Source organism: Hyla sarda, chromosome 3 (assembly GCF_029499605.1).
Source record: "Hyla sarda isolate aHylSar1 chromosome 3, aHylSar1.hap1, whole genome shotgun sequence".
Taxonomy (NCBI): domain Eukaryota; kingdom Metazoa; phylum Chordata; class Amphibia; order Anura; family Hylidae; genus Hyla; species Hyla sarda.
In genome coordinates this window covers 426,421,584-426,446,959 of record NC_079191.1, presented here as the reverse complement: position 1 = coordinate 426,446,959, position 25,376 = coordinate 426,421,584, and the positions used below count along the sequence as shown (strand labels likewise).

At 44.7% G+C, this 25,376-nt stretch overlaps 1 protein-coding gene across 5 annotated transcripts in view; it reads right to left on the bottom strand.

The window, feature by feature from the left end:
* The window catches only part of DISP1 (dispatched RND transporter family member 1), a 111,923-nt gene that overhangs the window by 72,655 nt on the left and 13,892 nt on the right, over window positions 1-25,376 (bottom strand). The window contains exon 3 of one of the 5 annotated variants that reach the window (XM_056568416.1): window positions 22,085-22,199. The exons of 1 other annotated variant lie outside the window; for it this stretch is intronic. The gene's annotated coding sequence lies outside the window, so the exon portion shown is untranslated. 3 more of the 5 variants (XM_056568419.1, XM_056568417.1, XM_056568418.1) reach the window with 3 other exon arrangements.

Below are 25,376 nucleotides of genomic sequence, written 5' to 3'. Positions count from 1 at the left end.
CAGTTGATTAAAAAAAAAAAAAAAAAAAGTTTTCCAGGGGAGTACTCCTATAAAGAGGCTTCACTCTACATACCTCCATCCACAGGGGGCAGTATTATAGTAGCGTGTACTATGGTCATAACTGATCTCCTACTTGGTCCTTTCATTGGCACGGAAATGCACCGCCTGTATAGATGGCAATGCATTTCCAAGCAGATTCCGGTTAAAGAATTGACATGTCAGCTCTTTCTGCAGAGGCTATAAATCGGGATTTCCACGGTAGTCATTTCCGCAGAGTAAATTCCACCACGTGCACGGTGCAGCAGAATCCCACTGAAAACAATGGGACTCTACTGCAACGGAATTTCTCGGCCACATTCCACAAGGTAATTCCATTGTGTGAACATGGCCTTAGGCTTCATTCACACTACTGTTGGTAATTCCATCACATCTGGTTGTGGTGGTGGTGACCCATTGGGCACACTTGTCCAATGGGTCCGGCACTACCATCTTGAGGAAGAACTTGACATTCGCACTTTAATCTCAGTTAGGATGGGAACTTTATGGGAACTGGTTTATGTCGAAACATTTTACGAAAGTTTCATCAGAGTACCAGACCTACAATACGATGAAAAGATTAGATTAATGTTAGTTATGGCCAATAATATATGTACTAGGGATCGACCGATTATCGGATTGGCCAATATTATCGTCCGATATTCACGATTTTGTAAGTTATCGGCATCTATCCTTGCCGATAATGCGTCCAGCGCGTGTGCCCCCAATGAATATACTTGCAGCCCGGACATTCCTGCGTCCCGAAAGATGTTTTCAGGACACAGGGATCCAACCCCCCCCCCCCCCCCCCCCCCGTCAACTCTCTGCGGCCCCGCGTTAAGTTTAAAACCGCAGGGGCCGCCGGACGATAGCGCAAGCCGGGATGGACGTCCCATGCGTGCGCCCATAGCAACGGAGGCGTGGAGGAGCAGAACATGGAGGTGGAAGACGCGCGCTGGCCAGCATGGTATGTGACCAACGGCACATCAGCTTCGGTGCTCAGACCACCGCTCCTCTGGTCCCGGGACCTACTGTTATGGCCGGACCGGAGGAGCGGTGGTCAGAGCACTGAAGTGGGGCAGTACACAGGCATACAGCCTCCAGCCATACACTGTATATGGCTGGAGGCTGTATGTCTGTGGGGGAACATACTGCCAACCTAATGTGGGGAACTATACTGCCAACCTAATGTGGGGAACTATACTGCACCTAATGTGGGGAACTATACTGCACCTAATGTAGAGGAACTACAACCTAATGTGGGAGAACTATACTGCCAACCTAATGTGGGGGAACTACAACCTAATGTGGGGAACTGTACTGCCAACATAATGTGGGGGAACTACAACCTAATGTGGGGAACTGTACTGCCAACCTAATGTGGGGGAACTGTACTGCCAACCTAATGTGGGGGAACTGTACTGCCAACCTAATGTGGGGGAACTGTACTGCCAACCTAATGTGGGGGAACTGTACTGCCAACTTAATGTGGGGGGACTGTACTGCCAACCTAACGTGGGGGAACTATACTGCCAACCTAATGTGGGAGAACTATACTGCCAACCCTAATGTGGGGAACTATACTGCCAACCTAATGTGGGAGAACTATACTGCCAACCTAATGTGAGAGAACTATACTGCCAACCCTAATGTGGGGGAACTATACTGCCAACCTAATGTGGGGGAACTATACTGCCAACCTAATGTGGGGGAACTATACTGCCAACCCTAATGTGGGGAACTATACTGCCAACCTAATGTGGGGGAACTATACTGCCAACCTAATGTGGGGGAACTATACTGCCAACCCTAATGTGGGGAACTATACTGCCAACGGAATTTCGGTATAAGTTATCGGCTATCGGCCTGAAAAGTTCACAGGTAATCGGTATCGGCTCTAGAAAAATCAATATCGGTCGATCCCTAATATGTACTAAGGCCGTTCAACCATTCCCAAAGTGCCAAATCCCCCCCCCCCCCCCCGGAAGATAAGCGGCACCACAAGTCTCAGATGGTTGTTTATTCAAATCCCCTCACTGTTTGCTCAATGCAATGTTTATGGGGGAGTCAGGATAGACAGCTGCCTGCCAGGAGCCATCACACGGCTGACAGCTACGTAACATATACGGCCTCAGCACATGGATATTTTTTCCAGATAGAGTCATTCTAGGATGAGAAGCGGACGCCTCCCTGAGCTGATGATGTCCCTGTAGGCGTAAAGACTCAGACATGACAAGTCTCCCAGACATGTGGGCGAGAGGGTTTTGCTCGAAATCGGCGTCATCTGTAATAATTCAAGAGCCAGGCTGATGAATTCTGAAGCCTGCAAAAGAGAAGAAGCTCTGAATGGACTTATATATACTTCCCAGATGGGATAATAAGCCAGTGTAATGTATAAAGTCCTGGGGGGTCATTGAGAAGATCAGGATTCTTTCTCAACGGGGTGCACCCAGCTGTGGCAAAACTACAACTCCCAGAATGCTAAGCAGCAGGCGTCATGGTCTGGGCAGTGGATGGGAGACCAACAGCATTGCTCAGAGTAGGGTTTCCCAACCAGCGTTCTTCCAGCCATTGCAAAACTACAACTCCCAGAATGCTAAGCAGCAGGTGTCGTGGTCTGGGTAGTGGATGGGAGACCAATAGCAATGCTCAGAGTAGTGTTTCCCAACCAGTATTCTTCCAGCCATTGCAAAACTACAACTCCAAGCATGCTGGGAGTTGTAGTTTTGCCACAGCTGGAGGCACCCTGGTTGGGAAATACTGTCTTAAAGTGAAGGCCAAAACATGGTGGAATTTTTCCGCTTGCTGCAAATTCACAACTTGATCCACAGCAATTCCACGGCAAAATCTATCATTGTAAATTTAAACCCTATGCACCTAAATGGTCAAATCTAAGGTGCAAACAAGAGCCCTCTCTGCTACATGCTTGTTTCTTCCAGGCAGAAAAATTCCACGATACATAGACAACGTTTTATTTTTTCAAAATACAATTCACATGTATTGTACTGTAGTTTGCTGTGGATTTGTGCTGCTTTAAAGCAGTTAACTGTTAACAGTTGAACAATATAAAGCTGATCTTTCCAAAACAGCGCCACACCTGTCCTTAGTCTGCATCTGGTATTACAAGTTGGCTCCATTCACTTTAATAGAATTGAACTGCAATGCCACACACAACCTGGGGACAGGGGTATAGCGCTGTTTCTGGGGGGGGGGGGGGGGGAAGCAGCAATGGGGACAAATAAAATGGGACCATGTGTACAGGCTCAGACTACACAGTTGGTTTGTAGTCTGTCACCATGGATACACATAGGTATGTATAGCAGCTGTAGGATCACAAAAGTAGAAAGAAAAAAAAAAAACATTTCTAAAGTTGATTTTTTTTTGGGGGGGGGGGATAAACAAAATGTTGGAGATATACTTTCCCTTTAAGGATTGTCCCTGTAATATTTAGAGGAGTTAAATCTAATCTGCATTCGGCAAACAGGCCCCGGGCCGGGAAAACACAACACGCCGAAGAGCTGGAGATTGTAATACACAGGGGCCGATGTTTTTGGTCCCGATACCTCATGAATGTAACACGGTGATAATGAATGCGGAGAAGTGTTAAGTTGTTTCTCTGGACGATACGTGTTTGTCTGGGGACGGCGTGTTTGTTCTGCGCACAAGACTCGCACACATTCCTGGGTCAGAAATGAATGGGGTTTCTGTGAGGAAACGTACGAGTGATCTCCGGGTACACGTCTGGCCTCTTTCATGTCGGAAAAGCAGTGTGCAACCATAGTCCGAGCAGACGTATATAAAAAAAGTTACCTTAAACCTTACATCTCTGCCTGGCACCGCGCCAGCGCGTCTAGCACTTTAAAATGATTTAATTTCCTTTCACTGGCAGCCAGAAGAAAAAGCCAAAACCTATGACGGGGAGTTTTCCGCAGAAAAAAAAAAATGTTCTGGCCGCACGTCTCCGAATCACTGGAGCACACCACCTTAAATATATCACAAAAAAAAAATATTCATACTGAGGGTGGACACATCTGCTAGTGTTCCTACGAGATTTGGGCACGTGCGCCTTTAGGACTCGGGCTACATAGTAATAGCGTCACCTGCGATTCATTGTAAAACTATAGTAACAACGTAAACTTTAAATGTTTCTCACAATGAAAAAAGTAAAAAAGAAACAAAAAAACGTTACGCAGGGAAAAACTGGGCTATGTGGGTTAAATCAATCGAGACGGATTTGCTCAGGGCCGGGGGGGGAATCTGGTAAACTCACTTAGGGCGATTAGCTGTATGTGCGTCCTGATGACGCACCTACTGTTAAAAGTGGCAGCCGTTGTCTCCTCACTCTATCAATCAGTCTCGTGGCCGCATATTTGCACTAGATATGGAAGAAAGAACATAGAACATTTGATTTTAAAAGGGAACCTGTCATCACATTCATGCTGCCCGAGCCATACTTTACCTGAACGGTCCGCATTGGCTTCTACCCGGCCCCATCAAGCTTAAAGGGGTTCTCCGCCCCTAGACATCTTATCCCCTATCCAAAGGATAGAAGATGTCAGATCGCTGCGGTGCCGCTGCTGGGGACCCCCGGGATCGCCGCTGCGGCACCCCGCCATTATTACAGCACAGAGAGAGTTCGCTCTGTGCGTAATGACGGGCGATACAGGGGACGGAGCCGCGTGACGTCATGGCTCCGCCCCTCGTGACATCACGGCCCGTCCCCTTAATGCAAGTCTATGGCAGGGGGCGTGACGACCGCCGCGCCCCCTCCCATAGACTTCTATTGAAAGGGGCGGGCCGTGACATCACGAGGGGCGGAGCCGTGACATAACAATGCTCCGGCCCCTGTATCGCCCGTCATTACGCGCAGAGCGATCTCGCTCTCTGCTGTAATGATAGCGCAGTGCCACAGCAAGGATCCCGGGGCTCCCCAGCAGCGGCACCGCGGCGATCTGACATCTTATCCCCTATCCTTTGGATAGGGGATAAGATGTCTAGGGGCGGAGAACCCCTTTAAAGGGGTTATTCAGGAAAAAAATAATTTTTTTTATATATCAACTGGCTCCAGAAAGTTAAACAAATTTGTATATTACTTCTATTTAAAAAAAAAAAAAACTTAATCCTTTCAGTACTTATGAGCTGCTGAAGTTGAGTTGTTCTTTTCTGTCTAAGCGCTCTCTGATGACACGTGTCCCGGGAAACGCCCAGTTTAGAAGCAAATCCCCATAGCAAACCTATTCTACTCTGTGCAGTTCCCGAGACAAGCAGAGATGTCAGCAGAGAGCACTGTTGCCAGACAAAAAACAACTCAACTTCAGCAGCTGATAATTATTGAAAGGATTAAGATTTTTTAATAGAAGTAATTTACAAATCTGTTTAACTTTCTAAAGCCAGTTGATATATATATATGTGTATATATATATATATATATATATATATATATATATAAAAAGTTTTTTCCTTGAATACCCCTTTAAGACCTCTCCTTGTTTGGGTATAGGGCAGTCTTTCCTAATCAGGGTGCCTCCAGCTAATGCAAAACAGCAACTCCCAGCATGCCCGGACAGCCTTCGGCTGTCCGGGCATGCTGGGAGTTGTAGTTTTGCAACAGCTGGAGGAACTCTGGTTGGGAAACATTGGTTCAGGGAGACAACCTACAATCACGGTTGCTCCTGTCATGCGCGGTTTGGGAAGCATAAAAGTGGTTACAGGTCCCTTTTAAAAGGGTTATCCAGGAATAGAACAACAGAGTTGGTTTTATTAGATTTTTTTCAAAAACAGCGCCACCCCTGTCAACAGGTTGTGCATAGTATTGCATCTTGGCTTCACTTACTTCAATGGAACTGAGATGCAATACCACACACAACCTGAGCACAGGGGAGGCGCTGTTTTGGAAAAAATAAACTGTTTTTATAATCCTGGATAACCCCTTTAACAATGTTCATCCACATGCTGCAAAAAAGTTAGATAAAAAGATATATTTGAGATAGATAGAAAGATAGATAGATTCTTGTAGAAAAAAAAAAATAACCCAGCTATAATAATGTACAGAGCATCAAGTATTAATATAGTAACAATAACCCAGCTATAATAATCTACAGAGCATCAAGTATTAATATAGTAACAATAACCCAGCTATAATAATGTACAGAGCATCAAGTATTAATATAGTAACAATAACCCAACCATAATAATGTACAGAGCATCAAGTATTAATATAGTAACAATAACCCAACCATAATAATGTACAGAGCATCAAGTATTAATATAGTAACAATAACCCTGCTATAATAATGTACAGAGCATCAAGTATTAATATAGTAACAATAACCCAACTATAATAATGTACAGAGCATCAAGTATTAATATAGTAACAATAACCCAGCCATAATAATGTACAGAGCATCAAGTATTAATATAGTAACAATAACCCAACCATAACAATGTACAGAGCATCAAGTATTAATATAGTAACAATAACCCTGCTATGATAATGTACAGAGCATCAAGTATTAATATAGTAACAATAACCCTGCTATGATAATGTACAGAGCATCAAGTATTAATATAGTAACAATAACCCAGCCATAATAATGTACAGAGCATCAAGTATTAATATACTAACAATAACCCTGCTATAATAATGTACAGAGCATCAAGTATTAATATAGCAACAATAACCCGGCTATAATAATGTACAGAGCATCAAGTATTAATATAGTAACAATAACCCGGCTATAATAATGTACAGAGCATCAAGTATTAATATAGTAACAATAACCCGGCTATAATAATGTACAGAGCATCAAGTATTAATATAGTAACAATAACCCAGCTATAACAATGTACAGAGCATCAAGTATTAATATAGTAACAATAACCCAACCATAACAATGTACAGAGCATCAAGTATTAATATAGTAACAATAACCCAACTATAATAATGTACAGAGCATCAAGTATTAATATAGTAACAATAACCCGGCTATAATAATGTACAGAGCATCAAGTATTAACATAGTAACAATAACCCAACCATAATAATGTGCAGAGCATCAAGTATTAATATAGTAACAATAACCCAGCTATAACAATGTACAGAGCATCAAGTATTAATATAGTAACAATAACCCAACCATAACAATGTACAGAGCATCAAGTATTAATATAGTAACAATAACCCAACCATAACAATGTACAGAGCATCAAGTATTAATATAGTAACAATAACCCTGCTATAATAATGTACAGAGCATCAAGTATTAATATAGTAACAATAACCCAGCCATAATAATGTGCAGAGTATCAAGTATTAATATAGTAACAATAACCCAGCTATAATAATGTACAGAGCATCATTAATATAGTAACAATAACCCAGCTATAATAATGTACAGAGCATCAAGTATTAATATAGTAACAATAACCCTGCTATAATAATGTACAGAGCATCAAGTATTAATATAGTAACAATAACCCAACTATAATAATGTACAGAGCATCATTAATATAGTAACAATAACCCTGCTATAATAATGTACAGAGCATCAAGTATTAATATAGTAACAATAACCCAGCTATAATAATGTACAGAGCATCAAGTATTAATATAGTAACAATAACCCAACCATAATAATGTACAGAGCATCAAGTATTAATATAGTAACAATAACCCAGCTATAATAATGTACAGAGCATCAAGTATTAATATAGTAACAATAACCCAACCATAACAATGTACAGAGCATCAAGTATTAATATAGTAACAATAACCCTGCTATGATAATGTACAGAGCATCAAGTATTATATATAGTAACAATAACCCGGCTATAATAATGTACAGAGCATCAAGTATTAATATAGTAACAATAACCCTGCTATAATAATGTACAGAGCATCAAGTATTAATAACCTGCAGATGGACGGAGGTCTACAACCACAGACGATGGAAAGAATCTCACAGAAAGAAAAGATTTTTAAGTTTAGACAATAACATTCAAGAATCTAAACCGACCATATTTATAAGAAAAATGTAACATGTATAGAAAACAAAAGGAAGAGAATATATAGGAGATGTAGTAAACAGACTATATATTATATTATAATATTTATACCCACACACACGTAAAAGTAGCCAAAAAGATATAAAAGTTATAAACATGTACTAATCCTTATGACATTATACAAGAAAAGGTCGTCTGAACTCCAGCAAATTAATGAAAAGAGACGATAAGGGGAAGGGAAGGGGTAAGTGTTCCCACTAGATAAGGGAAGGGGTAAGTATTCCCACTAGATAAGGGAAGGGGTAAGTATTCCCACTAGATAAGGGAAGGGGTTTTTATTCCCACTAGATAAGGGAAGGGGTAAGTATTCCCACTAGATAAGGGGAGGGGTAAGTATTCCCACTAGATAAGGGGAGGGGTAAGTATTCCCATTACAGGCACTTATATAGTCCACCTTACAAGACAGAAAAGAAAAAGGTCTTGTTATATAATGATTGGGATCATAAGTATATAAATAAAAGATGGAAAGATATGAGATAGATAGATATGAGACAGATAGATATGAGACAGATAGATATGAGACAGATAGATTTGAGACAGATAGATTGAGACAGATAGATTGAGACAGATAGATTGAGACAGATAGATTGAGACAGATAGATTGAGACAGATAGATTGAGACAGATAGATTGAGACAGATAGATTGAGACAGATAGATTGAGACAGATAGATTGAGATAGATAGATTGAGATAGATAGATTGAGATAGATAGATTGAGATAGATAGATTGAGATAGATAGATTGAGATAGATTGAGATAGATTGAGATAGATTGAGATAGATTGAGATAGATTGAGATAGATTGAGATAGATTGAGATAGATTGAGATAGATTGAGATAGATTGAGATAGATAGATAAGAGATAGATAGATAAGAGATAGATAGATAAGAGATAGATAGATAAGAGATAGATAGATAAGAGATAGATAGATAAGAGATAGATAGATATGAGATAGATAGATATGAGATAGATGGATAGATATGAGATAGATATATGGATATGAGATAGATATGAGAGATAGATACGAGAGATAGATAGATATGTGATAGATAGATGGATATGAGATAGATAGATAGATATGAGATAGATAGATACGAGAGATAGATAGATATGTGATAGATAGATGGATATGAGATAGATAGATGGATAGATATGAGATAGATAGATATGAGATAGATAGATATATATGAGATAGATATGAGATAGATAGATACGAGAGATAGATAGATATGAAATAGATGCATAGATATTAGATAGATAGATAGATAGATAGATATGAGATAGATATGAGAGATAGATATGAGATAGATGCATAGATATAAGATAGATCATACAAAGGACAATGCAGAAATACATACCACCAATGTATCTATATGTATTGAACATAATATTAGATAAATAATAATAAAGCCGTTCTCTGTCCCTCGTCTTCCTCACCCTGCAGTGTACACTTCGGTGCAGTAAGTAGCAGTAAGTACATTCCTGATATCGTCCCCTCCAGCTGCAAGAAATCCGGGATCCAGGGATCTGCTGGGACAGCTGGCCCTAACAGGGGGCCCGTCCTCTAGAGGGATCCCATAGTTTACACTGCAGAACTATTGTGTGTATGGCACATCCTGCACCCACCTCGCCCTGGAGCCTGACTGACAAGCACATGTTGACTCCACAGGCTGGTCATGAAGGGATGGAGAATTCCAGGCAGAGGCGACCAATAGGGAGGCAGGGCCGGGCCTCTATTCTAGTGTAACCCCAGGGGCTGTGTGTTTAGTGGTAACAGCTGGGATGGGAAGAGCCTCCTGAGAACACAGGGTCACAGAGTCAGGATATGAAGGTGACATGTCATCTCTAGTCTCTTCCTGCTTCCATGTGATGGGGGGGTCCAGAGCTGCTTTGTGTTACTTTCCGCCTTTGATCTGTTCCTCTACAACATTTCGCCTCAATGTTTCCCCCACCAGTTCTTGAAATGGTTAAAAATAATAATAATAATAATAATAATAAAAAAACAATAATATATATATATATATATATATATATATATATATATATATATATATATATATATATATTTTTTTTTTTTTCTTTCCCTTTTTCAATCTTTTTCAAGATTGCTTTGAAATTATCTGATTCTGGGAAAGTTTGGTGACAATCCATAGGCAGCCACTAAGCTTTTCCAGAGCCCTGAATGGGAAATCTGCCTGGATATGAAATTATGAAGCCCCCATGTGAACCTTGAGTTGTTTTCACACTGATTGGTTTAGTCTAAGCCAGTGTTTTCCAACCAGGGTGCCTCCAGCTGTTGCAAAACTACAACTCCCAGCATGCCCGGACAGCCTTCGGCTGTCCGGGCATGCTGGGAGTTGTTATTTTGCAACAGCTGGAGGCACTCTGGTTGGAAAAAAAAAACACTGGTCTAAGCGGTTGTCTTAGGAAACAGCATGTAATAGTGCTGCAGAGTGGCTTGTAAGGATAGTTATCAGAGCTGACAGTGTACAAGTGCCCCTGTGTCTAGTGAGGATAGGGGACAAAGCATAAGTCTAAGCCGGTGCATTGCCGGCCACACGTACTATATAGGTGTCAGCTGAAGGGTCACCGGTGCCCAGAGGGAGAGGAGGGTCACCGGTGCCCAGAGGGAGAGGAGGGTCACCGGTGCCCAGAGGGAGCGGAGGGTCACCGGTGCCCAGAGGGAGCGGAGGGTCACCGGTGCCCAGAGGGAGAGGAGGGTCACCGGTGCCCAGAGGGAGAGGAGGGTCACCGGTGCCCAGAGGGAGAGGAGGGTCACCGGTGCCCAGAGGGAGAGGAGGGTCACCGGTGCCCAGAGGGAGAGGAGGGTCACCGGTGCCCAGAGGGAGAGGAGGGTCACCGGGCCCCAGAGGGAGAGGAGGGTCACCGGGCCCCAGAGGGAGAGGAGGGTCACCGGGCCCCAGAGGGAGAGGAGGGTCACCGGGCCCCAGAGGGAGAGGAGGGTCACCGGGCCCCAGAGGGGGAGGAGGGTCACCGGTGCCCAGAGGGGGAGGAGGGTCACCGGTGCCCAGAGGGGGAGGAGGGTCACCGGGCCCCAGAGGGAGAGGAGGGTCACCGGGCCCCAGAGGGAGAGGAGGGTCACCGGGCCCCAGAGGGAGAGGAGGGTCACCGGGCCCCAGAGGGAGAGGAGGGTCACCGGGCCCCAGAGGGAGAGGAGGGTCACCGGGCCCCAGAGGGAGAGGAGGGTCACCGGGCCCCAGAGGGAGAGGAGGGTCACCGGGCCCCAGAGGGAGAGGAGGGTCACCGGGCCCCAGAGGGAGAGGAGGGTCACCGGGCCCCAGAGGGAGAGGAGGGTCACCGGGCCCCAGAGGGAGAGGAGGGTCACCGGGCCCCAGAGGGAGAGGAGGGTCACCGGGCCCGGGCAAAGTACACTCAACATACAGTACATGAGGGGTCATAATGCAGCGGAAGAGGTGTAATTCTAGATTTAGCAGAGAACAGACGTGTGACTGTGCACAGGGAGCTATTACTGTGTAGCCTCCATCTTCATTACACTGTATCCCATCTAATGCTCTTTTCTTTGGCTTCGTTCCTCTGTATATTATTCCTGTCACCTAGTACAGCCGTGCCATCTGCTGACGTGGGTACAATGCACCTTTTAAAGAAGAAGAAGCAGTCCCTCACTGAGTTCTGCTCTTTTTAGGCGTTAATCCCAGTGTGGCACTGCTGGCGGGGCACTGAGTGACGCCGGGCCCCAGCGCTGAGTCCTTCCACCTGGCAGGGAGTGTCAGTTTCCAATTAGGATCAATTAAGCTGGAAGGAGATCAGGACTTTACCCAAAGCTCGACTTGGGAGGTGACGTCTTATCCGCAGGAAAACCGGCTACATGAAACCTCTGGAGATCTCCCGGGGCTCCAACAGAGGCGTCATGGCTTCTCACAATGGTCATGGACACAGCAGCACAGAGGGAGAGAGGAAAACTTCCCTGACATGATGAGTAATGTACCCATAACACTGTGGTCCTACCGATCACCACAATAAAGGACATCTTCATTGTAGCAGCCAAAACAGCACCCCCCTCAACCATGTGGCAGAGTCTGGTACTGCAGCTCAACACTGTGCCACCTACAAAGATTGTAGGGTCACTGGGGGAGATTTATCATATCCTGTGTAAAGGAAGAGCGGTGCAGTTGCCCATAGCAACCAATTCGATTTCTTTAATTTTCAGAGGCCTGTACAAAATGAAAGAAGCAATCTGATCGGTTGCTAAGGGCAACTGCACCGCTCTTCCTCTACACAGGTTATGATAAATCTCCCCCACCCTGCACAGGGAGAGGGGGGGGGTCACCGTGCTTGGGGGGGGGGGGGTCACTGTGTCCAGGGAGAGTGGGTTCAACCCGTGTGTGTGGGGGGGGGTCACTGTGTCCAGGGAGAGTGGGTTCAACCCGTGTGTGTGGGGGGGGGGTCACTGTGTCCAGGGAGAGGGGGTTTTCCGCGCCCAGGGAGAGGGGGTTTTCCGCGTCCAGGGAGAGGGGGTTCACCACACTTGGGGGGGGTCACTGCGTCTATGGAGAGGGGGGGGGGGGTCACCGCGTCCAGGGAGAGGAGGGGGGGGGGGTCACCGCGTCCAGGGAGAGGAGGGGGGGGGGTGGTCACCGCGTCCAGGGAGAGGAGGGGGGGGGGGGGTGGTCACCGCGTCCAGGGAGAGGAGGGGGGGGGGGGGTCACCGCGTCCAGGGAGAGGAGGGGAGAGAGGGGGGGGTCACCGCGTCCAGGGAGAGGAGGGGAGAGAGGGGGGGGTCACCGCGTCCAGGGAGAGGAGGGGAGAGAGGGGGGTTCTCCGCGTCCAGGGAGAGGGGGTTCTCCGCGTCCAGGGAGAGGGGGTTCTCCGCGTCCAGGGAGAGGGGGTTCTCCGCGTCCAGGGAGAGGGGGTTCTCCGCGTCCAGGGAGAGGGGGTTCTCCGCGTCCAGGGAGAGGGGGTTCTCCGCGTCCAGGGAGAGGGGGTTCTCCGCGTCCAGGGAGAGGGGGTTCTCCGCGTCCAGGGAGAGGGGGGGGGGGGTCACCGCGTCCAGGGAGAGGGGGGGGGTCACCGCGTCCAGGGAGAGGGGGGGGTCACCGCGTCCAAAGAGAGGGGGGGGTCACCGCGTCCAAAAAGAGGGGGGGGGTCACCGCGTCCAAAGAGAGGGGGGGGTCACCGCGTCCAAAGAGAGGGGGGGGGGTCACCGCGTCCAAAGAGAGGGGGGGGGTCACCGCGTCCAAAGAGAGGGGGGGGGGTCACCGCGTCCAAAGAGAGGGGGGGGGTCACCGCGTCCAAAGAGAGGGGGGGGGTCACCGCGTCCAAAGAGAGGGGGGGGGGTCACCGCGTCCAAAGAGAGGGGGGGGGTCACCGCGTCCAAAGAGAGGGGGGTCACCGCGTCCAAAGAGAGGGGGGGTCACCGCGTCCAAAGAGAGGGGGGGGTCACCGCGTCCAAAGAGAGGGGGGTCACCGCGTCCAAAGAGAGGGGGGTCACCGCGTCCAAAGAGAGGGGGGTCACCGCTCTCGGAGAGAGGGGGGGGGGGGGACCACCATGCCCAGGAAGATCTAAAGATCTCCCGAGGACACCAATAGAGGCGTCACCACAACACAAGTAATGCACCCATAACATTGTGGTCAACTGGATCCTGGTAAACCTACTGATCACCAGAATGAAAGGACGTCTTCATTCAAGCCAAAACAGTTCCCCTATAAACTATGTGGCCGTGTCTGGTACTGCATTTCAGGGGGAGACATTTCGAAAACTTACTAAGGCTGCGTTAGTTTCCGCTTTTGCAGAGCTTCAGTACCAGACAAGGCCACATGGTTTACAGGGGCACTGTTTTGGCTTGTATGAAAGACGTCCTTTCATTCTGGTGATCTGTAGATTTCACTTGAACGTTGATGAGCGACAATACCACACGCGGCCACATGGCAACAACATTACTAAACATAAAAGGCTTATAGGGCTATGTTCACACGAGTGAACGCCCATACAGAAAAATCCCTGCGGACATTTCCCTGACAGAGGAGGAACAGCAGAACATCCCGGCGCTAGGACCGCACAGAAATGCACCATCTCATAGACGGCAATGAATTTCCGTGCGGAGTCTGCAGGAAGAATAGACCTGTCTTGACAGGCGTTGAATTCCCGCGCCAGATGTTTCCAGCGAAGAAATTCTGCTATGTGAACTGCGCAGCGGAATCCCATTGAAATCAATGGGACTCTGCTGCTGTGGAATTTCTGGAATTCCAACGTGTGAACATAGCCTAAGGACCCGTGCAACACAGGACTGTGATACTATGGGAGGAGATTTATCAAAACCTGTGCAAAGAAAAAGAAGTGCAGTTGCCCATAGCAACCAATCAGATCGCTTCTTACATTTTGCAAGGGTCTTTTTAAAAAATGAAAGAAGCGAGCTGATTGGTTGCTATGGCAACTGCACTACTTTTTCTTTGCACAGGTTTTGAGGAATCTCCCCCTATAAGCATACGCTAGATACCAAACCGTGGCAAACTGCATAAAATAAAAAAGTATTTGTTTTGTACTAATGCATAAATGTTATTTTATGGTGAACTGAAGCACCATCTCTCCTAAGAACTACGTTAAACCGTTCCTCATCTACTCCTCCTGGAAACATATAAATGACTATCGGATCTTACCACTTGCTTCAGGACTACCGAAACAGGGCCAGATTACGTGTAGATAGGTCAGTGTTTCCCAACCAGGGCGCCTCCAGCTGTTGCAAAACTACAACTCCCATGCTTGGAGTTGTAGTTTTTCAACAGCTGGAGGCACCCTGGTTGGGAAACACTGTGACATGTCGTACTGACAAGGGCCGCTGTAGCATCTTGTCAGGAATTTATTCATGCATTTTCAGGAGGAACAACAGAGGAACAGCAAAAGTATACACTAACACAGACAGGTCAGGAAAGCAGAGGTCCTCTGTACAGTGGTGGATGTAAATAAGAGTGGTCCCATTCAGCGAAAGCAAGCAGAGATCTGTTCTCACGTACACAGCAGTTTACACTAGGAGCCCCATCTATCACTGTCCACCCCCAAACAGATCAGAAGACACAGAGGAGGGGGGCAGCTCCATGTGTCTGGAGGGTGAAGGAGACATTACACCTCCCTTCTCCACCATTGTTGGGTCACTGGTAAATATTTATCCGCCGAACACAATCTGACAAGATATTCTACTGTGGTTTGTTAGGAGGCAGGAAGTCACACAGGACCATGGGATTCCTCCTCAACAGAGAAAGACTAACCAAAAGAAAGAAACCTGCCGGGACTATGAGCAACCCTGAGGAAGAATATCCCCATATCTATCTATCACATATCTATCTACCTATCTATCTATCTCATATCTCTCATATCTACCTATCTCATATCTATCTATCTACCTACCTATCTCATATCTATCTACCTATCTCATATCTATCTATCTATCTATCTACCTATCTCATATCTATCTATCTATCTATCTACCTACCTACCTACCTACCTACCTACCTACCTCATATCTATCTATCTACCTACCTATCTACCTACCTATCTCATATCTATCTATCTACCTATCTATCTCATATCTATCTATCTATCTCATATCTATCTATCTCTCATATCTATCTATCTATCTCATATCTATCTATCTCACATCTATCTCATATCTATCTATCTATCTCATATCTATCTATCTATCTATCTCTCATATCTATCTATCTCATATCTATCCATCTATCTCATATCTATCTATAAAAATATAGTATAGTATCCTCAGTCCTCCCTCACAGACAGCTGGCAGATTTGAAGACCATGATTTGGCCTCTAGCTGCCAAGCCAACCATCGGCACCCTACAATCATGTTATGGGGTTTGCTGATGGGCTACATGGGTCAACCTTAGGGGCAGTCGCTACTGACCGTGTCATCTATCTGCAGATGTGGGTGAAGCCCGCCATCATGCGGAAGCCGTCTCCCATAGAGACAATGGTAACAACCAGTGAGCTCATTCATATGTATTGTGAAAAAACAACAACCGAGGAACAGAACAACGCAGAATTGTTCCAATAAGGGACATGTCAGCGGAGCTAACGGATCTACTTTAATTTACGAATAGGCTTTAATCTGAATAGCCCAGACTAGCGGCAGAGTAAAGGAGAACCCCTCCGGATATAATGAGGTGCTGCCAGACATCAAACATTGACCTATGACCCTGCAGATCAGATATTGCTGTATGATACTTCACACCTATTACCCAGCTGCTCATTAGGAGGCGCCGCCTCTCTCTACTAACTCACAACGGATTTGGATTTTTTATTAATTTATTTATTTTTGTCAGATCGTGTGGAGAAAAAAAATTTGGTTACAATAATCTTTTCCTTTCTTCAGCCTTTCCCCAAACCGATAACAGATGTTGGGAAGCTTTGGGTTGTGTTGAAGTGAATACGAGCTCCGAGCAGCTACCACACACCTCTGAGGCAGCTAGTAACATACGGCGGTTCTAAGGCTCTATTAACCCTACGGGGGTGCCAAAAAAAAAATAAAAAGAAGAAAGACCACCAAAGACACCTATATTTTTATAAACACACACTATTGTTAAAGAAAAAAGCATAAAGAAGTGCATCATGGAGGAGAACAAAATACAACAACAGACTAAAAAAAACAACAAAATAAAAGTTGCGCCTGTCCATAGCCTTAGGATGTATTCACATCTATAGTGCGCTTCATTGTTAAAGGGGTCCTCCGCTGGAAAACATTTATATTTTTTTAAATCAACTGGTGCCAGAAAGTTAAACAGATTTGTAAATGTTATATAAGGAAAAAAAGGGGGGGTACCAAATGCCTCTAGACTAATACCATAAAATGGTACATGATGATGGAATTACAGAAAAAATAAATAAATCGGACTGTGCTTCACTTTAAATGATGTACAAATTTAATATAAAAATATTACAAATGAGACATAAAATGCCACAGGCCAAAAAAGGTCACCGGTCACGGAGTAATTGCAGGCTCGATGGCAGATGTAGTGGAGGCTGTGTCCAGCGCTGGCATGCGCTTGCGGTGACGGGCCCGGTTGCTGCAGGCCGAAGAGAAGTCACCGGTCACGGAGTGGCTCCGGAGGTGGAGATGTACTCGGAGATAGATGGATCTTGCTCCGGAAACAAGGAAAGGAAAGCCTCGTGGGAGATCTCTCGGCGTCTGGTGGAATGGCGGCAACCACCAGACGCCGAGAGATCTCCCACGAGGCTTTCCTTTCCTTTTTAGATTTGTAAATGACTTCTATATAAAAATCTTAATCCTTCCAGTACTTATCAGCTGCTGTATGCTTCACAGGAAGTTCTTTTCTTGTTGAATTTCCTTTCTGTCTGACCACAGTGCTCTCTGCTGACACCTCTGTCCATTTTAGGAACTGTCCAGAGTAGGAGAAAATCCCCATAGCAAACCTCTCCTGCTCTGGACAGTTTCTGACACAGACAGAGGTAACAGCAGAGAGCACTGTAGTCAGACAGGAAAGAACTACACAACTTCCCGTGGAGCATACAGCAGCTGATAAGTACTGGAAGGATTAAGATTTTTTAAAAGAAGTCATTTACAAATCTGTTTAATTTTCTGGCACCAGTTAATTTAAAAAAATGTTTTCCAGTGGAGTACCCCTTTAATGTGTTCCGCAAGTGGAAATTCAGAAGTGTGCTTTAATGGGCTTTAATTTGAGGCGGAATTCCGCAAGCATAAATTCTGCTGTGTGAATAGACCCCAAGACAAACAAAGCAGAGATATGGCAGAACCAGTCAAAAATCATCAAAAACCGTCATACTCTGGAACCCAAACTATTCTACACCACATTTTCGGAATTCCACAGAAGAACAACATCCAGCGGTCCTGGGTAATACTTCGGAGCGGATGTTTTAGAATGAATCCTAGGACAGAGAGCAGTGATAAGATCCATTATAGGATTACACTAAGCATGCTGGAATGATGTAACCATGACAACGGGACCATGATGAACACAAGACACCTTACATAAAAGCAGGACCACACATGGGGCCCCCAGAATCAGACAGTCAAAAGATTTTTGGCGCTGCCCTGAATACCATGCGAAGTGGAGACGAGCGAATCTACAGTACGAATAGTTTAATCCATATATTTAGCAATGTGGTGTCCCGGTACCGTATTGCATACCGTACCTTGTATGGTGGTCCCCAAAGTCAGAGTTACTACGTTCAGGTAGGGTCCCCCAGGTGGGACAGCCCCTAGTCGCCTCCTCCTTCTCTAATTTCATAATGCTATTATGTATATATTTAATAATGTGTATAATTAATATAGTGCATATTAGTCTACTTACCTTGTTAGCGTCGCAGGACCTTCGGTCATGTGACCATGTTAATTCCTCTATGGTATGTTGGAGGACCTTTGGTATGTTGTATGGACTGTAGCCAATGATCGCTCTCTTGGGTTGCTGCTCTCGTGGATGCCGGACTAGCAGGATGGATCTGCGCAACTTTCAAAGACAAGCAAGGCCAGAAAACCTGCCGGCCTCAGCCTAAACTAAACCGTGAGTTAAAATCTCAATCCCCGCTAAAGATAGCGTGATTACTGGACTGATTCTAAACCCCTTAATCCAGTGGATCACCGCAACAATTACCTTCCTAAGCTCAATAGACTCACGAGGTCCCAACCACTTGTCAAGCTCTAATAGACTCTGTTATATGGACTGTTCCTGTTAATTATTGGCTAAAATCTTCAGTAAAAGTTCCGACAAGTTTCGGCAAAACTCCGGTTGTGGACAATCAATTATTTCCTATCTCCCTATCGCTCTCGGGAAGGGTGGCGGTAGGACAAGCATACAGAGAATAGCCCTCACCCTGGCATCACGAATAGAAAGGGTTAAGCAAGCACCCTACACTCCCATATACCGTACTCCCATATACCGTACAGCTACACTCCCATATACCGTACTCCCCCAGGCTATCACAGCAATTCACTTGGTCTAGAAGTAATTCCGCTTTCTAAGAGCTCCAATTCCCAGAATTTTTTTTCCTAACTAAGGGCTCGTTCACACTGCGCACATTCCGACAGCTGAATGTCCATATGCAGCAGGTGCCGCCAATATAGTCCATGGTAGGACTGCGCGGTCTCATAGACAACAAAGTAGTCCGCCGCCATTCCGCCCAAAGACTGAACCTGTTCATTTTCTGGGCAGACCTACTTTCCGCCGGCGGAATTCTTCTGCGGAAAGTCTGTAGTGTCTGCACAGAGAAGCAGAATCCCATTGAAAACAATAGGACTCTGTCGCAAGAGGATTTCCGCAGTGTGGACGGGGCCTAAAACCAAACAAATCGGAAAATCAAATCATAGATAAGTCAATTTGTTCATCTCTACACACCCGGGCCCCCATAAAACCAGAAACTATTGAACACTTGGGCTCCATGGACTTTTCCATACACCTCCAGGAAGTTGTGTAGTTCTTTCCAGTCTGACCACAGTGCTCTCTGCTGACACCTCTGTCCATATCAGGAACTGTCCAGAGCAGGAGAGGTTTGCTAAGGGGATTTGCTCCAGCTTTGGACAGTTCCTGACATGGACAGAGGTGTCAGCAGAGAGCATTGTGGTCAGACTGGAAAGAACTACACAACTTCCTGTGGAGCATACAGCAGCTGATAAGTGCTGCAAGAATTACGATTTTTAAATAGAAGTAATTTACAAATATGTTTAACTTTCTGGCACCAGTTGACTTGAAAACATTTTTTTCCACCAGAGTAGCCTTTTAAAGAGAATTTTTATTATTATCATCATCATCATCATCGTTACAGTAAGGGCTCTTTCTGCTTGGTTTACATCTCAAAAACATTGCTATGTGGCTTTGCTTCCATGAATAAGGCTTCCAAATGGTAGCTTGTAATTTTTTGGGCTTTTTTTGGGCTCCCAGCCATCCCCACACACATTGCATATACCTGGATCGGCCATTTTTGCAACTTGCAGTACCACTTTTCACCACTATCAGATAAAAAAAAAAATATTCCATACACTTCCATGGAACAGCGCCTCCCCTTATATTCTGCACTAGATGGGATTCATTAATTTAGTAAATCTAGAATTGTGGCTCCTATGATTTTTATATGTTTTTTTAATCTACCGTATTTTTCGGCATATAAGACGCACCTAATTTTATAGGATAAAAATCTAGAAAATAAAGATTCTGAACCAAATACAACATAAAGTATAGGACAGTGATCGTCAACCTGCGGACCTTCAGATGTTGCAAAACTACAACTCCCAGCATGCCCGGACAGCCAACGGCTGTCCGGGCATGCTGGGAGTTGTAGTTTTGCAACATCTGGAGGTCCGCAAGTTGAAGACCACTGGTATAGGAGGAAGTACTCACCTGTCCCCGCCGCTCCGGACCGTCACCGCTCGTCCCCGCTGCCCTGGATGTTGCCCTCCATCGCTGTCGCCGCGTCCCCGGGTGTCCCCCTTGCTCCGGAACGTCTCTGCTGCTGGGTATCCTCGCTCTCAATCGTCGCCATCACGTCGCTACGCACGCCGACGCACGTGCGCGACGACGAGATGATGAAGGAGAGCGCCGGCCATGCAGGGGGTCCCGGCACGGAGCAGACACAGGTAAGGTCCCTCCCGGTGTCCTGTAAGCTGTTCGGGACGCCGCGATTTCACCGTGGCGGTCCTGAACAGCCCGACTGAGCAGCCCGGTTAGTGTTATTTTCGCTTCAGACGCGGCGGTCAGCTTTGATCGCCGCATTTCAAGGGTTAATACAGGGCATCACCGCGATCGGTGATGTCCTGTATTAGCCCCGGGTCCTGGCCGTTGATGGCTGCAGGGACCGCTGCGATAGGACAGGTATTCGCCGTATAAGACGCACCAACTTTTCCCCCCCCAGTTTTGGGGAAGAAAAAGTGCGTCTTATACGGCGAAAAATACGGTACTTCTATTTACCACTCTCACCTTATTACGAGACACAGGGCAGAGCACATACACACAAGGCGGCTGCGCATGCACAAAAAATAAACAAAGACCCCCAACATGTAAATGACGCATGTAAAGTGCTCGGTGACATGATGCTAATTCTTTATGGAACGGACGTAATGAACCGCATATTTATGTAGTGGATCTGAGAGGGCAGCTACTTTGCCCCCTATTTCCTCCAGCCAAAAGCTGTCTCCAATTGCTGGTAAACCATGTGCGTAAAGCGAATACCATGAAATTATACACAGCTGTGAGCCAAGGAATCCCTTATTGTGGATTTTTACTTTATTCTCAATTATTTGCAGCTTGCAACTTTTCCGAAAGCATCCCAATGGGCAAGTGGAAGGGGGGGGGGGGGCTGGGGGTAGCGAAACACTTTGCAACATTCTGTCCAACGTATTTCAATAGCATTCACTTCAATGCCACATTGACCTTACGTGCAGGACGTATAAGCCGTACATAATGGGTTAAGTATGTTTATCCGCCGCAGGACGAAGAACAAACCCAGGACGCGATCCATCTGGTTGTAGTCTCCTATTCTCAATTACCGTATATATATATATATATATATATATATATATATATATATATATAAAAATTATATATTATATATATATATATATATATATATATATATATATATATATATATATATATATTTATTTATTATTATTATTTTTATAGAGGAAATTTGAAGCGTACCCGTCATATCACAGAAAAAAATAATGCTTCTATATGTTACTCACTAGATCATGTTTATGTGTGTAGCTTCTGTATTTGGCTTACAAATCCCTCTGTTCTGCCGCTCACTCATTCTGACATCCACCGCTCAGGAAGAAGCGTGCCTGAGGCAAGCACCGAGCCCACCCTCACTCACCATGCATTCACTTCCTTCCCGAGTCTGCTGTGCTGGGTCTCTTCATTCAATCACTGAAGGCTGCTCTGTAACCCCTCTCCTCTGTTTTCATGCTGCAGTCTGATAGGACAGGAGTGAGCACAGAGGAGTGCTGGTCCCACCCTCACTTACTGGACTCTGTCGCAGCCTGTGCCTCAGCTAGGACAAAGATGATGCAGCAGCCAGACAGGATTATATTCTGGATGGTATGGGGACCCCTAGTGGTCTTTTTTATAAGCCATGATTTCTATAAAAAAGGAGAAAACATTTTTTATGAAGTATATTAGAAAGGTTAATGTTTTACTAAGATGTACAAGATATAAAAAGTTTTCTTTTCTGACAGTGCCCATTTAAACCTGATAGTAAATAAGGGTAAAAAATAAATAAAAAATGATAAAAACATTTACCTACTGGCCAACCTCTAAAAGTATTTTAACTTCTAGACCAAACTGTGGACCTCCAGCTGTTGCATAACTACAACCTCCAGCATGCCTGGACAGCCAACAGCTGTCTGGGCATGCTGGGAGTTGTAGTTATGCACCAACTGGAGGCACCCAGCATGTGAAACACTGGTCTATGGGAAGGATGTACTTGAGTATCTCCGGTGCTCCCATAGACAATGACTGGAGCAAGCACCGACCCACTAGGGACCCAGTGGGGAGAATCAGGGATGTACGGGCATGCTGGGAGTTGTAGTTCTGCTGGAGGCATCCTGGTTGGGAAACTCTGTCCTCTGGAGCAAGACATCATCAACATCTTGACACAATGGTGTCAGGCAGGGAGAACATTTGTATACATAATTGTGACCACTTCCTGTACGAATAGGAAAGATGTTCACGCCCTCGAAAAGACCACCCAATCAAACTAATGAGATCTATTGATCCTAAACCCTGGTTGCGAAAGACTGCCCTACAGAGCATGACATCCTCACCATCTTGACACAATGGTGTCAAGCGGGGAGAAAGTTTGCATACATAGTTGTAACCACTTTATAAATGGTATAGATCTTCACTCCCCCGAGGAAACCACTCAATCGAACCAATGAGATCTACTGACCCTGAACCCTGGTTGGGAATGTCCTATGGAGCATGACATCATTAATATCTTGACACAATGGTGTGAAAAAGGGAAAACCTTTATATGCATTGTTGTAACAACATTCTACGAATAGGAAATATGTTTACGCCCCCGAGGAGACCACTCAAATCGAACCAATGAGATCTACTGACCTTAAACCCTGGTTGGGAATGTCCTATGGAGCATGACATCGTTAGTATCTTGACACAATGGTGTCAAGCAGGGAGAATGTTTGCATACATAGTTGTAAACCACTTTATAAATGGTAAAGATGTTCACGCCCCCGAAGAAACCACTCAATCGAACCAATGAGATCTACTGACCCTAAACCCTGGTTGGGAAAGACTGTCCTATGGAGCATGACATCATTAATATATTGATACAATGGTGTGAAAAAGGGAAAACCTTTATATACATTGTTGTAACAACATTCTACGAATAGGAAATATGTTCACGCCCCTGAGGAGACCACTTAAATCAAACCCATAAGAGCCATTTACCCTTACCCCAAGAATACATTATATTCTGCCCTGGCTGACAGATTCACTATTTAAATTCACATTTAGGTATGTGAAGGTTTATTTGTATACCCGTTTAGTCCTCAACACACACAAAAAAAAAAAAAAAAAAAAAAAAAAAAAAAAAACTTTTTACAAAAATAAATAAATTAAATAAATAAATAAAATTAAAAATAAATAATCAGGCTTTTGTCCAATACTCAGAGACAATTTTAAAATTAGCTAAGAAAATAAATTTTGCCGGCACCAATTGTAACATTTGCAGACCATTAGCGCTAGACAAACAGATATTTGTAACGGTTCCAAGAGTATTTTCTCACTAATGTGCGGCTCTGCTGGAGAAAGACTTAAGTGGTGTTAGCCGGGTAATACCGAGAGCCTGCCAAATCCTCCGAGCCATTATATACAGCACATCCCTACCCTGGAAGGCCAACGTGGGCTTATTTATTAGACTTATCGGAGACACAAGAGAACAATGATTTGACAGACACGGACGCGTTTCAGTGTTCGGAACAATGGTAACAAGTTCCAGCATCGCACATTTTACCATATCTAATCAAAGTGACTTTCTTTTTTATTATGACAACCATTCAGTACAAGGAATTCATAACAAAGCAGACAGAAAGGAAAAAAGTTTTCATTTTTGTAACTTAATCCTTTTTTTGCCTTACAGCAAACTGGGAAAACAAAAAAAATAAAATAAAACAGAGCGCAATCCATGTCAAAGCATCTATTCACGGTGCTGTAAGTGGAGTGGATGGAAAAGATTTACAATCATTTGTCTTTCGGTGGTTGCTTAAGAGACAAAGTCACTTGTGTATTAGCTAAAGTCAAGAGTTATATCCATCTTTTTACTGCACTACTTAACACAGCGCTACTCTTGTCTATGTGGCTGAGTTAAGTATTGCAGCTCAGGTACAATTAACAGAATGAGGATTTAGTTGTCCATACAGCTTAGATAAAAGTAGGTTGATGGTTGAACAACCCTGGAACATACAATATTCTGATGAACAATTGTTTGGGAAACACAGCCATACACATTATAGTCTATCACAGTGAGCAGAGGAGGAAAAGCCGGCACAGCTTGGCCTCAGTGTAGCATTCCCATATAGTAGATAGGCAATATAGTAGAAGGTGCAGCAACCATCTGACCCAATACGTAAATCCTGTTTCGGGTGGTCAATCCTCAAGAGCAAAAAGTTCATATGCTAACTAAAACAGTTGTCCACACTTGTCCTTTCTGCTCTTGCACGTCTGAAATAAAGCAACGATATATTTCACGTAATCCTGGTGGTGAGTGCCTCCTGCTTCAACTGTTTTAGTTTACATTATAGTCTATATTGGCCATCAAAAGTTGGCATTTAAACTGGCCATACATGATCAATGACATCAGGAAAAGGACAAATTTACTTAATAAGAAAATTTTGATATGTTCTAAGAATATTTTTTTTAATGAAAGATCAATCGCAAACAAGCAGTCACTGGGGAGCAGGCAACCACTGGGGAGCAGGCAACCACTGGGGAGCAGGCAACCACTTGCAAACAAAAAAAACTATTTTTGGGACCAAGCCATCTTTCGGGAACAATACATCTTTTGTCCGACTATTGCCATGGTTGAAATTGTTAACTTTCATTAACTTTAATCTAAAATGTAATTACCTCTTTAGCTGCAGCAGAAGACAAAGACATGGATGACTCTGCAGGTTATTTACAGGGAAGGGGTCGGTAGCACTTTGGTCTTCTAAAAGTATGGGCAACTATGATTAGACCCTCATGGATCACAAATTGATGGTTTACAATGCCCCAGCATAAGCCAAGTGGAAGTCCAA